The sequence below is a fragment of the Aptenodytes patagonicus genome, chromosome 1 (assembly GCF_965638725.1).
Source record: "Aptenodytes patagonicus chromosome 1, bAptPat1.pri.cur, whole genome shotgun sequence".
Classification (NCBI taxonomy): domain Eukaryota; kingdom Metazoa; phylum Chordata; class Aves; order Sphenisciformes; family Spheniscidae; genus Aptenodytes; species Aptenodytes patagonicus.
The window spans coordinates 42,823,027-42,839,177 of NC_134949.1; the positions used below are offsets into that span (position 1 = coordinate 42,823,027).

At 43.8% G+C, this 16,151-nt stretch overlaps 1 protein-coding gene across 4 annotated transcripts in view; it reads right to left on the reverse strand.

Annotated features, from left to right (window-relative positions):
* NAP1L1 (nucleosome assembly protein 1 like 1) overlaps positions 1–16,050 on the reverse strand; it is a 35,489-nt gene extending 19,439 nt beyond the window's left edge. For 2 of the 4 annotated variants that reach the window (XM_076333241.1, XM_076333216.1), the window contains exon 1: positions 15,580–15,669. The gene's annotated coding sequence lies outside the window, so the exon portion shown is untranslated. Of the gene's footprint in view, positions 1–15,055; positions 15,107–15,579; positions 15,670–15,965 lie in introns of those variants that run through there. The other 2 variants (XM_076333233.1, XM_076333224.1) reach the window with 2 other exon arrangements.
* Between the last annotated feature and the right edge of the window lie 101 nt (positions 16,051–16,151).

The following is a 16,151-nucleotide window of genomic DNA, read 5'->3' on the forward strand; positions in this document are numbered from 1 at the left end:
AGGAGTCTAGTCTGCAAAAAGGTATTTCAGGTAGCTTGAAGTCAGAGAGAATACTACACACAAGAAAACACTGTCCCATTACTGCCATCTTAGGTCCAATGGTGCAGGAGACACCAGATACCAAGAATAATCCACTGGTCCAGGAAGCATGGAAACCACTGCTTAGAGTCGCCATTTTAGCTGCTGTCCAGTAAGCTAAACAAATTCAAGTTTCTTTTGGGAAGTTCAACTCCTTATAATGTGTTCCAATGAGAATTTTAGTCAAAGTGTTGGAAGTGTGTGTTCCAGAAAAAATGAAAATTGCATTTGATCTGTCCAAAGTGTGTAACACAAGAGCACAATCCCAATAAGATCAGAACATTAACAGTCAATATGAAGAGACATGTTAGAATCTAAACTTCAGAATTTAACACCTACATTCAGCATAGATATAATCAAAATATATTTTTCTGGTGTCATAGCTACTTCCTAACAATTACATGGGAAGGAAGTATCTGATGTCTTCATTTAGGACCACAACTTTACAGTGCCAATGAAGTATTTAGGAGACTGCATGTAACCAAAAAAGGTTCAATTCCCTAGTATGCAGAAAAACTAGGGAACCAACTACTTGTCAGTCTATTTCAGAAAAATAATACAGTATTTGCTATCAAATACAATGGCAGCACTACTGTAAACCAAAGGACATCTAAAAATTCAGTCAGAAATCAAGGTGTTCCAGTAACATTTTTGACTCATTTTAAGTTTCTCGAAATTCAGATCACGTTTGCCTGTCTTGTGACTTCTGGTTTATACATGGATTCAGGCTGCCTATATAACAATTCCAAATAGTCTCCTTTGGATACCATTCTCAAAAGACAGCATGGACTGAAGACCTATAGAAACTGAAAACATACTACAATTACAACTCACATTTAAATCTCTCCGTTTTTCTTGAATGACATAACAATTAGCATTATTTCTGATTTGCAAAAGATTTTATCCATGCAAAATATACAACGTTTTCCTTACACATTCCCTCTTAACTTGTTCTTCATGCAGGACCTTTTCAAGTAGATTGGTAGTATCACTGTGCAAAAGAACATGAGATGCACAGTTCACCTGCCTTTCACGCATTTTTATGCAACTGTGACAGTGATCACATTCACAAACTATCATTGCTCCTTGCAGAGACCAACATGTTCTCTTCTCTCCATTCTCCCCATCAAATACAGCTTCACTTCCCATAAAACTAGAGCTAGTTCTTTCAACAAAGGTGTGACCAGTGACAACACAAACCCTGTGGTCTCACCAAGCCAGTGGGGGCTAGATGAAACAGCAGCTGAAACACCTTAGATAAAGGTTTGCTGAAAGAGACCAACTTCTACAGTTCACTTAAACATTTTTTTTCTAAATGAGGACATAAGATTGGCTATGACCAAGTCACACCTAAAAACTTTAAGAAGTATCCATCCCACCTCCAACAGTGGCCATTAGCAGATGCCTAGGAAAAAAACAATGACATTGGAAGAATTCCCCCAGAAACTCTTCTAGCTTTCAATCACATTCAGAAAAAACATGCAGGCATTTGACAACACATGATAAATTTTTATTTCATAAACTAGTCCTCATCTTCCCTGAAACCACATAGGTAAGCTGATGTTATCACTCAAGTATCAAAGCACTAAAATCCTGTTTCTGAATTGCAACATTCAGCTCAGATCATAACTAAGTCAGATTTTTCTACACTGGGCAACAGTGTGGCAGAGGACATTTCACCAGCAGTCTCTGTGTTCTTGAATTCCTCAGTGGGCCCTTGTTTTCACCATTCTGAACAACTACCTGTCATCAGCAACCTTGATCCTTTCACTGTTCAGCCCCCTTCCAAGATCACTTATGACCATGCTGAAGGCATTCATCTCATTACAGAAGCCTGCGGAAGTCCAGCATCTGCCTCTCTCGTCACTGCAAGGGGCAGTTACTCACCCTCGGCTTCCTGGCTTTTAAACAACCCATGCAAGCACTGTATGTTTTCCAGCTATGGCCCAGTTTACTCAAAGACTTTGAATAACATTCTTCAAAGATTTTTTTGGAAATTAAAATAGACTGTATCAAGCAGCTGTCAACTTCAGAGCCTCCCTCCAGTGTGTTCCTATCTGCCTTGTCCCATTTTTCCTATTCTCCTTTCATCAGTCTTTTTCGTGTCTCATCCTTTAATCTTCCCCCCGCTTTTTATACAACTCAGTATCAGAACATTTGCAGTTGGAATTCTTCTTCTTCAAACTGAGGAGATACTACTGTTTGTCAGGACACTGTCATCTGCCAGCTCTAGACAACAGTTCTTGTATGAGGAGGCTACAAGGCACTATGCCAACAGAACTACATTGACAGACATTTAGACTAATCTATGCAACCCACTAGCATGGATATATAGTGGCATCACATTTAGTTTATTGTCATTTACTTAAACAACCATAAGCTTTTCTGCAAACACAGTTCTGCTGTTAAAAAAACTGTAGAGGCAGACAAGCATTGAGAAAATGCCTTCCTTAAGAGCAAACAGCCTCCACTATTTTTGCACAATGCCTAATACAAGGTCCCAGTCTAGTCTCCAGAGCTTCAGATACTCTATGTGCCACAATCAGTAATACTAAAATACATCACTGCAGTATTTATTTTCTCAAATATGATGGATGGATCCATCATATTTGAGAAGTCATGGCAGTCCAGTGAAGTTCCCATTGACTGGAAAAGGGGAAGTATAACCCCCGTTTTTAAAAAGGGAAAAAAGGAAGACCCGGGGAACTACAGGCCAGTCAGTCTCACATCTGTGCCTGGGAAGATCATGGAACAGATCCTCCTGGAAGCTATGCTAAGGCACATGGAGGACAGGGAGGTGATTTGAGACAGCCAGCATGGCTTCACCAAGGGAAAGTCCTGCCTGACCAACCTAGTGGCCCTCTATGATGGACTGACTACATCAGTGGACAAGGGAAGGGCTACAGATGTCGTCTATCTGGACCTCTGTAAGGCCTTTGACATGGTCCCCCACAACATCCTTCTCTCGAAACTGGAGAGGTATGGATTTGATGGGTGGACTGTCCGGTGGGTGAGGAATTGGTTAGATGGTCACATCCAGAGGTAGTGGTCAATGGCTCAATGTCCAAATGGAGATCAGTGATGAGTGGTGTTGCTCAGGGGTCCATATTAGGACCAGTACTGTTTAATATCAGTGACATAGACAGCGGGAGCGAGTGCACCCTCAGCAAGTTTGCAGATGACACCAAGCTGAGTGGTGTGGTTGACATGCCAGAGGGACAGGATGCCATCCAGAGGGACCTGGACAAGCTGGAGAAGTGGGCCTGTGTGAACCTCATGAGGTTCAACAAGGCCAAGTGCAGGGTCCTACGCCTGGATCGGGGCAAGCCCCGGTATCAACACAGGCTGGGGGATGAAGGGATTGAGAGCAGCCCTGCCGAGAAGGACTTGGGGGTACTGGAGGATGAAAAGCTGGACATGAGCCAGCAATGTGCGCTCGCAGCCCAGAAGGCCAATCGTATCCTGGGCTGCATCAAAAGAAGCGTGGCCAGCAGGTCGAGGGAGGTGATTCTGCCCCTCTACTCTGCTCTGGTGAGACCCCACCTGGAGTACTGTGTCCAGCTCTGGAGCCCTCAGCATAACAAAGACACGGACCTGTTGGAGTGGGTCCAGAAGAGGGCCACAAAAATGATCAGGGGGATGGAACACCTCTCCTATGGAGAAAGGCTGAGAGAGTTGGGGTCATTCAGCCTGGAGAGGAGGTGGCTTCAGGGAGACCTTTTTGCAGCCTTTCAATACTTAAAGGGGGCTTATAAAAAAGATGAGGGCAAACTTTTTAGCAGGGCCTGTTGCGACAGGACAAGGGGGAATGGCTTTAAACTAAAAGAGCATAGATTTAGACTAGATATAAGGAAGACATTTTTTACAATGAGGGTGGTGAAACACGGGAACAGGTTGCCCAGAGAGGTGGTGGATGCCCCATGCCTGGAAACATTCCAGGTGAGGTTGGACGGGGCTCTGAGCAACCTGATCTAGTTGAAGATGTCCCTGCTCACTGCAGGCGGGTTGGACTAGATGACCTCTAAAGGTCCCTTCCATCCCAAACTATTCTATGATTCTATTTTGCAGTATCTCCCCAAAACTACATCTTTGGATATAGTATTCATATGACTCAGCTTTCCACAAGACATAGCCATCCTTCCCAGTTTGTTTCATAGGTGCATTTAGGATTGTGAACAGCAGCTACACCTTCGCACATGAGCAGCAAGAAGCATTCACTGGTATCACTCCTTGAAGTCATCCCTGGGAAACACCAGTTCATCAGTTGTCAGTGCAGGACTATAACAAACCTGGCTACAGCTGGTGTGTTACTTCAAGCCTCAATGTCTAGGTGATTGCTTTGGGCTGAGATACTACTTGGAATCTAGGCCTCCTGACTGCAAGAAAAGGCTTATGAGTACCAATAAAGGGTAGCCTCCTCCCCTGTTCAAAAGCCAGCAGGCAAATAACCTCCTTATTTGTAAAATATGTTATTTCCATGTTACTTAAACAGCTACAGACAGTAGCACTGCATTATGGGCAAATACAGAGGTGCCCAGAGGCTTCACTTACAATGTTTTGCTGCTCACTGTAAAAATACAGAGGAAAACAAATCGTCATCTTATCTTTGCAGGGCTTTAAAGACAACACATAGGAAGTTCACGTTACAAAAAGGAAGCAAAAGCACAGAAAAGCAAGCTACAGTGCAAGTTTTCTAAAGGCTGAAGTTTAAAACCTCTTTCACAAAGGTAGCTTAAGCTCGATCACAAGCCTGCCTGCCATCACAAGAAACATCTTTTTCAAAACTGAAAGGTTAGGAGACTGTTAATCCAGCACAAGCTTAGCCACAGTTTTGAGTGCATCCCGCAGAATTACTAAAAATTAGCAGAACTCCCTAAAAACTTAAATCTCACCAAAACAGTATGAAAATTTGCTATTTTCATGATGTTTAAAGGACACTTCACCTCTTTAATCTGTCATGGTTTTTAAGAAATGTAGTTCGATACATGCAGAAACTAATAATGATATTGCCATTTCTTCATCCTCGTTACCCATTAGTAAGCTTTCAGTTTTCAGGGGTTATTGTTTCTTCACTAAGTAATTTTACTCATGTGAAGACAAAAATACAAACGGTAAATATTCAGCCCTTCCTAGTCTTTCCTTTTTTCCCAGTCTGCCTTTATCCACACAGAAACCAGTCTGAGTTTGCACAGCAGCAGCCATGTTACAGCTAGGACACAAACACTCTGGTGAGAAGCCTTTTCTTTTTGAAGATCAGCTTTAAGTGTCCCAAGTAAGCATGCCAGTATTAGATTACCCTGACATCCACTCGGCCTCAGGAAGACAGGTCACAGCAAGGTGAATTAGGAGTCGGCTGAGGAGGCAAGACATTCCTGGGACACAGTTCCTCCAGCAAAACAACAGCTTTTTTGCACAAGCCCTAAGGCTGGCAGGCCGCCAACAGATCTCAGCTGTTCAGCATCTCTGTGGACATGGTACCCATTCCCTCCCTTTCAGGAAACATCATTTCCCCTTCTCTAGAGGAATTGCTCACACAATTAGCTTGCAACAGCAAGTAGAAGAAATTTCTCAAGTAGTTCAAGGGACACAAATGGGCTTTTTGAGGATACTGGGCCCAAGCTACAGCCAAGACTGGTTTAACTCACATCTTTAAAAGAAATCTACCCTTTTGCCCAAACTAATTTCCTCAGTAGTCAATAATTCAGAGCACTGCAAATCAGTCAGCCTGTCCATAGAATAGCATAGCAGCCTCTTTCTGTCTCTGGCAAGCCGTGGGCAACAGAAAGCAATACATTAACAAAAAATACCTAAAACAAATGAGCCCTATGTCAGATTAGGAAGCTGCAACATAAGATAATAAACTAAGCGGACTAAGTCAGATGTCAGTGAAGAAAAGAGACATCCAGCTGGAGGACAGCTAGTTGTATAGAAAAATATCAGGATTAAGTCCTGTAAGTTATTTGCAATGCATGCAGAAACCAAAGGTGCCAGACAAATGACATCATACCAGCCAAGTTCAACTCTCACTACAGACTGGGAAACTCGAGAGCAACATATTCACTGAAAGTTACTTCAAACTGATGTTCTTGCCTAGCATTCCAGGAGGGCAACTTGTAACATTTTTATTTACATGCATCAGCATCAAAAAAGAAAACAAAAATTAAAATAGTGTAGAGAACCATTAAAAGACACTCTTTGACTGTGCATGTTCAAAATAATTGTTTGGGATAGTTTACTTAAACCACTGAGAGGTTTGTAACTTTAAAGAGCTCACATGCTCTGCATAGCACAGTTTCATTCACACCAATGTCAGAACTGGGTGAACTGTTTAAAAAGTGCACAGTACATGGCATAGAGTTACACGCTTCAACTTTTGTGGTACTAAGACCTAAAAAACCCCATACCTATCATTCCACTACTGTTAGTAGAAGCTATGGTACCAACCACCAGGTAGGAAAACTGTTACATGAGAAAGGATCACACAATTCAGTAGTAACTAGGAGAGCATTTAGCTCCTCTTCAAATAGAAGCAATTGAATAATGTATCAGATTAAAAAACGCCATTTCAAAAGAGAATCAAGCAGAAGACCAAGTGTTTCCTTTTTACTTGTGTGACCAAATTCTATTATCATTAGCATGGAAATTGGTCATGAAACAAGAGGATATTGCACCTATCATTAACATGGCAGATAAGCAACACAAATGTGTTGCATGATACAAATTGTATCATTCATATTATGGAAAAATATGCCTTCTTAGGAAAGCTGAAAGTCAAAAACAAAAAAATCAATCTCAGTTAAGTGAGCAGGGTAGTCCTATGCTAGAACATCAAGATACCATATCTATTTGATGAGAGACATTATCAGCCACTGAACTCTCCAGAGACAATTTCCTTTTATTAGTGCCGCGAAGTTCTTCTGTTAACAAAAGACTTCTGACTGTTAATGTAGGAGAGCAAAAATTGACAAAATTAATTTAAATTTTCAAATCTAGAGTAGAAAATTAAGATTGTCTGCCCAAATGCAAGCACAAAAGAGTATGAGATAATAAACGAGACAGTACTAATATAAAGGCTATCAAGGTCTGATAAAGAGGCTAAGGAGCTAATGGTTAACGGAAGCAAGGAATCCGGGTTCCTCAATACAAGAAGGTGCCACTGGACCCTTGTAGTAACTCAAACCCTTCGGTTTTGTTGCAATTTATTGTGTAAGCACCAACTCATCCACTATGTCCAAAAGACATGCACAGTCAACAGCAGAAATGCTAACTGGCATGGCGATATATAGGAATCTTCAGCAGAAGCTGGAGTAAGGTCTCCTGGACCAAGCAGAGAAGGATAAGAAATTCAGATGAGTAGTGGCATTTCACAGAACATACTGGGAACGTTTAGCAAACTGACCAAGATGGGAAGCACTCACATCACCACAAGGGAGATGTGCCCCCTTCATAAAGGGAACACCAAGTTTCTCTGCTGAACCATCTTCCAAGTCAGCTAAAGCCAATATAACTGGCAAATGCTGCTGGAAAAGCTTACCATGGTTCTTCCTTAGCCATGCATACCCCCTTCCTTTCATCAGCAATGTCTGAACAGCTGTAAAGTTAAAAAAGTGCAAGGTATTTCTTTGTACAGGGCTAGACCTGCAATTGCGTAAGTAACAGCAGGGTCAAGCGAAGGAGGCCACTACAGGCAAGTACCTTTTAGAATAACTCATGAATAGGGTTAGGCAAGTTTGAAGTTACTGTGAAACAGTATGCTACAATATCGTACCTTGTGATAACATGGCAAAATTCAAAATTCAGTTGTAGAGAATAAAAAGACTACATCATAATAATGCTGAACCAAGTAACGCAACACAATTAATTGAAACTGTCTGCTCTCTCCCCTTCAAGTGGTAATTTTCACTTTTCCTAGTAACTCCTGAGGTAAAGGCACCAACCTTCAGCCATTTGCCAATGCAACTATTTCACTAGTGCTTGCAGGCCTCCGCACAATACATGTTATGGCATGAAAACACTTATGTTCCACACTGCAACTTTAAAGTGCTCTACAACTTGCACGAGAATGCCAGTTACATGATGGGGAAAAACTCAAATTCTTCAAAACAAAACAGAGTGATCATATACATAACTAAGTTAGTTAGTTACTAGTAACTGCAGGGCTTGCTTTCATTCATGTGGAAGCACCTTTTAGAGCTTTCCCCTTAATTGTTTAAATCAGGAAATGAAGATTCAGTCAACAAATACTGAACTCCTCTATCTTTGTAGCATTTTTATTGAATTTTAGGTAGTGCCTGTTTACTCTTGCAGCAAAAAAGAGTCTCCGTAAGGAGAAGGAAATGGACTACAGCATTACAATTTAAAATCAGGACTGAATTACATCTGCATGTTTGTCTCTGCTACTGATAAGAGCTCCCTCATCATGTTCTAAAAATAGGGTAATTAACACACAATGTGGCCTTTGTTCTGGATGCCATGATTCTGTAGCAGAAAACCTACCAATTTCTATTTAGGACAATCTTTCATTATTAGAAAAGTAATCCAGAAGTTTAAATTCAAATCTGAAAAACCTAAACAAGTATTTTTTTTTTCCTTTTTTTGTAAACAAACTAATCAGAATAGCTTGTTGCAGTTTCTCCTTTCCATCACTGATAGTGGGAAAACAACAGCCATCCTGAAGGGCTGAAATCAGAATCTTCATATATTAAAAAAAGATATTTAAAACCTCCTAAGAGTATTCGTCTATACAGTTCATGTTGGTACAAGTATTCAGTTCATTAAAAAGTGTCAAAGTAATACAAAAATTGTGTTTTAATAAAGTACTTCAGGTAGCAGGGTGCATTTTAACAGTTTAAAAGATCAACTTGTGCATGCCACAACATCAAACAAAAGAAAGGAGAGCATCCGTTGACTACTGAGACTGCCACATAATCAAACACAACCATATTGGCAGTTACGCTATCTGCAAGACTCTCACACTGCAGCATTAAAGTTTTTATCCAATTTGACTTAAACATCTAAACATCCTTATCTGACAAGAAAGTTAAAAAAACACTGAAAAATGTGTACAGGTTTCAAAAGCGTGTTTTTTGCTGCAACATCTGATGAATGCAATATTGTAAATTCATTCACTCCCCAAGAAGCCACTGAAATTCCTAAAATATATTTAGCAACTTTTTTGTTAGCCTCAGTTCAATATTATTTCCATGGAAACAAAGCCATTACTAAACTGCAAACCTTAAAACATCCCATTTTCAACTAACAAGCTAGCATTCACTAAAAAAAAGAACACAACAACAATCTAACTTTGATTCATTTAAAGGCTGTTAGGGGTGAGATGTTACAATTGGTAGTGAGACCCAACAGAAGTATACACGCAGTTATGGTTTCAATAAGTCACTTTCAGATGACTACAGGTGCAGAGTTTAAAAAGCATTTGTAAACATATACTACACCTGTAGAGAAGAACTTGAGCCAAGGAACTTGAGCCTTATTTACAAAGTGATCTTCATAAATATTTTCTTGTGAATTTCACTCAATCATGCTTTTGGCACCAGTACCTGATACCTCCATAACAGTGAAGAAGGTGATGAAAGAATCAAGAGGCCATGTCATGAAGATCTTGCCAGTTCAAAAATAGCGAGCACGTTTCTGACGATGCTACCTTGCACACGCAAGGAACAGAATAAAGCACTTATACCAGCGCATACTTAACCATCCAAAGTCGAGTAATTTTCAAAACTGGAGTATCACAGAATTAAGAACTGCTTAAAAGGGTGATCCAAGTGAGGCAAAATAAATAGTACTAAAATCTAAAGATATTAAAAGAAGCAATTTTAACTAATTTAGAATTTGAAAGATCAAAAAATTGCTGTGCACAGACACAGGTATAATTGCATGCAGCCCACTGAAGACTTCTACTCAACATGCAGAAGTAGTCAAGATCTGAAATGAATGCATGATGACTAAAACACACAATGCAAAATAAGATCATTATACACTTCAGTGATGTATCCTTAACAAAAATACTGTATCCACTGCTGAACATTGTGGAAGAGAGGAAATAGATCAGTCCAGGGCCTAGCAACATGAGTACCTGAGGAACAGAAGCAGTTTAAACCTGAGATTAATAGTATTTGAGAGGTGAACAATGAGAAGTGACACAAAAACACCTACGTTAAAAGGAAGTTCAAAAAGAACTGATTAAAAATTGGTTTGGATGTAAACAATTAATTGTTTTATTTCATGTCCCCCCCATGTTCCCCCAACTTAACCTTTCAAATGCTTAAGCCAGGTTTTTAACTAGAGCCAGAACTAAAAGGAAACTTTCCCTCAATGGCCAGTCATCCCACAGGAAATGTGAATGAACTGCCCCTCCTTTGAAACATCACATATTAAACATTAGAGAAAGCAGTTGACTGGACTAATCTTAGTGCAGATGGTCAGAAAAGACAAGAAGCATCTATGATCCTAACCTGGGTCTTAGAAGCCTGGGGGTTTGCTCCACTCTAGATTTCAGGTACCTGCTTAGTCTAATCTCTTAACCAGAATTTCCAACACCTGAAAACGAGAATAATTCTCGTATCTCTCTGGTTTTGGGTGAGGGTTGCTTTGTTGTTTGGTTTGGTTAGTGGGGGGTGGTGGTTGGTTTGTTTTGGGTTTTTTTAAGTAAATGCCAAATCACAGCAGCTGAACACCACATGGATACAGGTACATTCAGAAACTGAAGTTTTCATATCTAAAAAGTTGCTTTCACATTTTGATCATAAAAAGCTACTAAGGATAAATTGGTAGTATTTTGTTCTAAAGTCTACAAAGATCAGGTGATGTGCAAGTGCCTACCTATTACTGCAAGTTAAGCGTTAAACTGAGACATCACCATGGTAAATTACTTCTGTGCAGATGTACATTTAAGCACACATTCAGCCCCCAAATGCATCCTATTTTCCAATACTAAAATCTAAACAGCTTTCCATCTAGGAAAGATCTCCAGTCTAACCTTTGACAGTAGTTAAGATGCAGATTATGTTTTGGTAGAATGTAAATTCATTAAAAAGATTAATCTTTACGGAGAACATGAATTATTTCAAATCTTAAATTATTTATATTTTAAAACTAAATACAAAGTATCAAAAGTAAATTAGCAAAGTTTCCTTTTCTTTTCTGAATGCAACTGAAGTTTTAGTCTGCAACATATGTAGTCTTCCTGAAAACCTAAGGTCAAAGTTATCACTAAATACACAAGGCCATATTCATAATTAAGATTTTTCCCTTTGCATTATCTTTGTTGAGTGTAGGAAGTCCTTAAAAACCTCATGCATTGTTTCTAAATAGCTTAATTTTTCAGAAGGTCATCAAATGAATCCCCAAGCAACTTCTGTGATGTCTTCCAGGCACGTCTGGTTTTCTAGACAAATACATTATGACACCAGACCTACTCTCCAGATTAACAAAGTTAGGTGATGAGGAACTGCACTAACCTCTGAGCTGAGTGAGGATCAGCTAGATTGAATTAACTTTAATTATAATCACTTTTGAGCTCAAAGTAATTTACAAATGAAAACTGACCTATAAGCATTAAATCCATCATCACAAGCATTTCTCGGATTAAACACCACTTGTACAACACTGTTCTGCTCTATTATTTACTAGCTCGTTTCCTAATGAGAAGTTAGAGGGAATGCAGTCGCCCAGACCAGAAGCTAACTCAGAAGACTCCTCAGCTCTAGTAAAATACAACCGACATTAAGAAGTCTTGTTTCTGCCCGCAAAGTACTATCTTCTGTACAAATGCCTGCTAGTACCACGCAAATACCAAAGCACTATCACTCCATGGAACAACCCAGAGCTGAAGTTCCACTGAATGTATATACAAATGCAGAAAAATGAACAGGCATTTAAAGAACACCTGCATCTCCATTTTCTGCAATCTGTCCAATTCCTGAAGTTTCCCAAAGAAATAGGAATCAGACCTTTAGTTTGAGATACAGCATGTTTGCAGCTGTGTCACAAGAATCTGACGATGAATTGGGTTACAACCATATTAACAAAAAGGTGTAGATACTATAGACGTGTTCATTACACCCATCAGTCTACTGGAACAAACTGGCTTTCGCCAAAGGATTCAATCAAGAATTCAAAATAGAAGATGTTTGTCTTATTTCCCCTGAGATTTTTCACTACTGAAATTCAAATCCTCAAACTATTCCCCAAAGAAATATAATCTCTGCCATAATGAGTTAAGTTCTCCATGTTACAATTACTTCAACTTTTAGGAGCTAAGTGAATAAACAGATTTATACCAATGCGACTAACAGTACAGTAAGCCAAAGTTTCCTTAAAGATCTGGAGTTCTGTATTAAAGAACACAGCCTCAGCCTGGAAGACTCTAGTCTCACTCAGGGTTGTGAAAACTCTGTTAACAAAACTTCATGACATACATACCCACAATCCTTTGCTTTCAGTTTCACTTGTGCACACATGTTCATTGTCAGTTATGCAAGAAGCTAAGAAAAAAACCAGACCACCCATTTCCAGGGTGCTCAGTAAGCAGATCACCGTAAAGCCCCCTACCTGCTCCCAGGAACAGGTTTTTGAGTGAGAGGGGCTAGATGAAGCACAAGGATGCAAGAGCATTACTGTGCTGTACACACACAGCGCTACAGCAGATCCACCGCTTCTGGCACTTCCTGTAACGCTGGGCTGGATGCGTAGATGTGGCACACTACTTCTGCGCGCTTCCAGCAGTCCCAACACTCACTTCCTAGTCCTGAGAATGTCAGAGAAGGACCAGGGGCTCTGGAAAACACCAAATCTACAACTTGTGCACAAGACCCTCATTCTACAATCCTCTGTCCTCAGAAACCAGAACACGATATGACTTTTTCTGTCACAGAACACAGAAAAAGTGGAGGGGAGATTGTTAATACATACCACTGTCACAGGAGGAAGTGGGCCACAGAAACAAAAGTTCAGGTATCAATGGCCTATTCTAAGCACTTTTATCAACATTTCAGGTACCTGAAGCTCTGAGCGGCCTAAACTTTTGTCTGGTACAAAGGCATCCAAGTCACCCAAATTTCAATGTATGTAGATTTCAAATTCTATTTTGCTCTAATGTCCTGGTTTTGGCTGGGATAGAGTTCATTCTTTTCCTAGTAGCTGGTACAGTGCTGTGTCTTGGATTTAGGATGAGAATAATGTTGATAACACACTGATGTTTCAGTTGTTGCTAAGCAGTGCTTACACTAGTCAAGGACTTCTCAGCTTCCCATGCTCTACCGACCGAGAAGGCTGGAGGTGCACAAGAAGCTGGGAGGGGGCACAGCCGGGACAGCTGACCCAAACTGCCCAGAGGGATATTCCATACCATGTGACGTCATGCTCAGTACATAAACTGTGGGGAGTTGGCTGGGGGGTGATAACCGCTGCTCGGGAACTGGCTGGGCATCAGTTGGCAGGTGGTGAGCAATTGCACTGTGCATCACTTATTTTGTATATTCTTTTACCATTATTATTATTATTATTATTGTTTTCCCTTCCTTTTCTGTCCTAATCTCAGCCCATGAATTTTACTCTCCCCCCTCCCCCCCATCCCACGGGGGGGGCAGGGAGTGAGTGAACAGCTGTGTGGTGTTTAGCTGCCTGCCGGGTTAAAACACAACACCTAAGAATTGAGGTAACTTCTGGATTTACAAGAGACTGGAAGCCATTCAGCTCGCTTCAATCCAAGTACAGTACCTTTCTCATCCTTTAAGGAGTTTACCATTGTAAAAGGGGCACAGCAGAAAGCTCAGTTAAAACAAGCTACTAACAAGCTACTAACAAGCTACTAACAAGCTACTAACAAGCTACTAACAAGCTACTAACAAGCTACTAACAAGCTACTAACAAGCTACTAACAAGCTACTAACAAGCTACTAACAAGCTACTAACAAGCTACTAACAAGCTACTAACAAGCTACTAACAAGCTACTAACAAGCATTTTTGTCAGAAAATACCCACAGCTGTAGACAGCTGTAAGCCTTAGCTCTTCTCTCAAGTTTTATTTCATGATTGAAGTGAAAATAATCAGGCATTATCTCCTGTCTGATTAATGTAACATCCACTAGCAGGAGTTAAATCCCAATGGAGGGGGTGAACGGTTTGTCATACCTTGCACACTCTGTGCCCACTTCTCTTACCGTCCTCAAAGGAGTTAGAACACGAAGCGTAAGTGTATCTCCATAAGGCTTCAAACACCAAACAGACACGCACAAAACTGCAATGTGCTTGGAGATAAACTGTGGGACATGCTGCCGTATTACTATACCATAGTCACTTGAAAAAAGGTTTATATTTTCTTCTGCAAGCAAATAGGGAAGGTTTTGTATTAAATATTTAAAGCCTCACAAGTATTGGCAGCGTAAGTCCCCTAAAGATCCAATATGGAGTAGATGGAGTATGTTTCATATGCAGATAGATACATACGAATGCTAAACACAAGCCAACGCTTCCAGTTGTGGTTACTAGACCTTTCAGGTAGTTTCTTAGTCTTCCTTGGCGACAGTCATCATTCATCTCCTGCATCTGCTACTGCCTGTCTTTTACACTGGACACATCGACAATCGGCGGAAAGCAAAGGCCTCGTTTTGTGTGATAGCAGCTAGCAGGCACCCAGAGAAGCGACATGTTGAACTCCCGAAAACCGAAAAACACTCTTTCCTGAGGCAGGAAGCAAGAGTCGCCCGTCCCCTGGCTGAATCTCTGGGTCCCCCTGCCAGCAGCGAGCAGCACAGCACGCCCTCGCCGCGGCTCCCCGCACGAGAGCGAGAACAAGGCGCGGGAGCCAGCACAAGGCCACTGCGCGCTGCCATCCGCCGTCCTTTCCGCTGCCCACCCCTCCGCCATGTGCACATCCGCCGCCCGCCCCAGCCCGCCCGGCCACCCCCACCGGCGCCCGTGCCTGCCCGGCACCCAGCCCCCTCCCGCGTCCCTCACCGCGGCCGGCCGACCGGACGGACACACACACACACACGCCCGCTCCTCCCCGTGCGGCTTTCCGGCCCCGCCGCCCTCCCCCTCCCCGGCAGCGCCGGGCGCGCCCCGCGACGGCGCCGCTGGCCCCGCTCCGTCCCCACGTGTTGCCGGGCGGACCCGCCTCCCCTCAGCGCCGGCCCGAGCAGCGCGGCCCGGCCTAGCCCGGTCCGGCCCCTCCGCGGGGCGCGGCGGAGAGAGGCGCGGGAAGGGGGGGAGCGGGCGGCGGGCAGCGCTCCCCGCCGAGGGGCCGGGCGAGCAGCGGCGTTGCCGGCGCCGCCGCCCCGCGGGCCGCCAGGGAGAGCCTCGGGGCGGCGCGGGCACCGCCGGCCCCCCGGCGGCCGAGGGGCCCCGCTAGGCCGGGCCGGCACCCGCGGCCTCCCCGCGCGGGAGCGGAGGCCGAGCGCCCCCCGCTCCTTCCCCCCCCACCCGCAGCCCCCCAGCCCCGGGGGCGGCGGCGGCCCGCGGCGCGGCGCCCCGCCCGGTACCTGCGCGGGCCGGGGCTGGCGGTGACTCAGGAGCGAGGAGGAGGCGCCGCGCGGCTGGCGGTAAAAAGACCCGAGCTCCCGCCGCTCGCGCTCATATAGAATTAACGTCACCACGTAACCCCCCTCCCCCTCCCCCGCGCGCCCCGGGTCTCCTGGCAACGCGCGCGCGCGCTCTCGCTCGCGCCGGCCGCCCCCCCCCCCCCCCACCCGCCCGCCCGCCCGCCCGCCTCGGGCGCGCGCCGGCCGTTGGCCGAGGCGGTTGGGGCCTGCCCGGCGGCCGCTCTTCCCGCCCTGCCCGCCGCCGCCGCGCCGGACGGGACGGGCGGGGAGGCGCAGAGGGAAGGCCCGGGCCTGTCATCCCCCGGGACGCGTGTCCTCTCACGTACCTCGGGCTGATTCCTCGTTCCCGCCGTGGGCCCGGGGGGGAAGGCGTGGCGATGCCCCACGCCTGGGTGGCACCCTGCCCGCAAACCCACCAGGCGCTGGGGCCGCCCGGCCTGGGCTGAGCCGTGGCACCCAGAGCTCTTCCCCCGCTCGGTGGGCCACAGCGTGGCGCAGAAAGCACCTCCTCC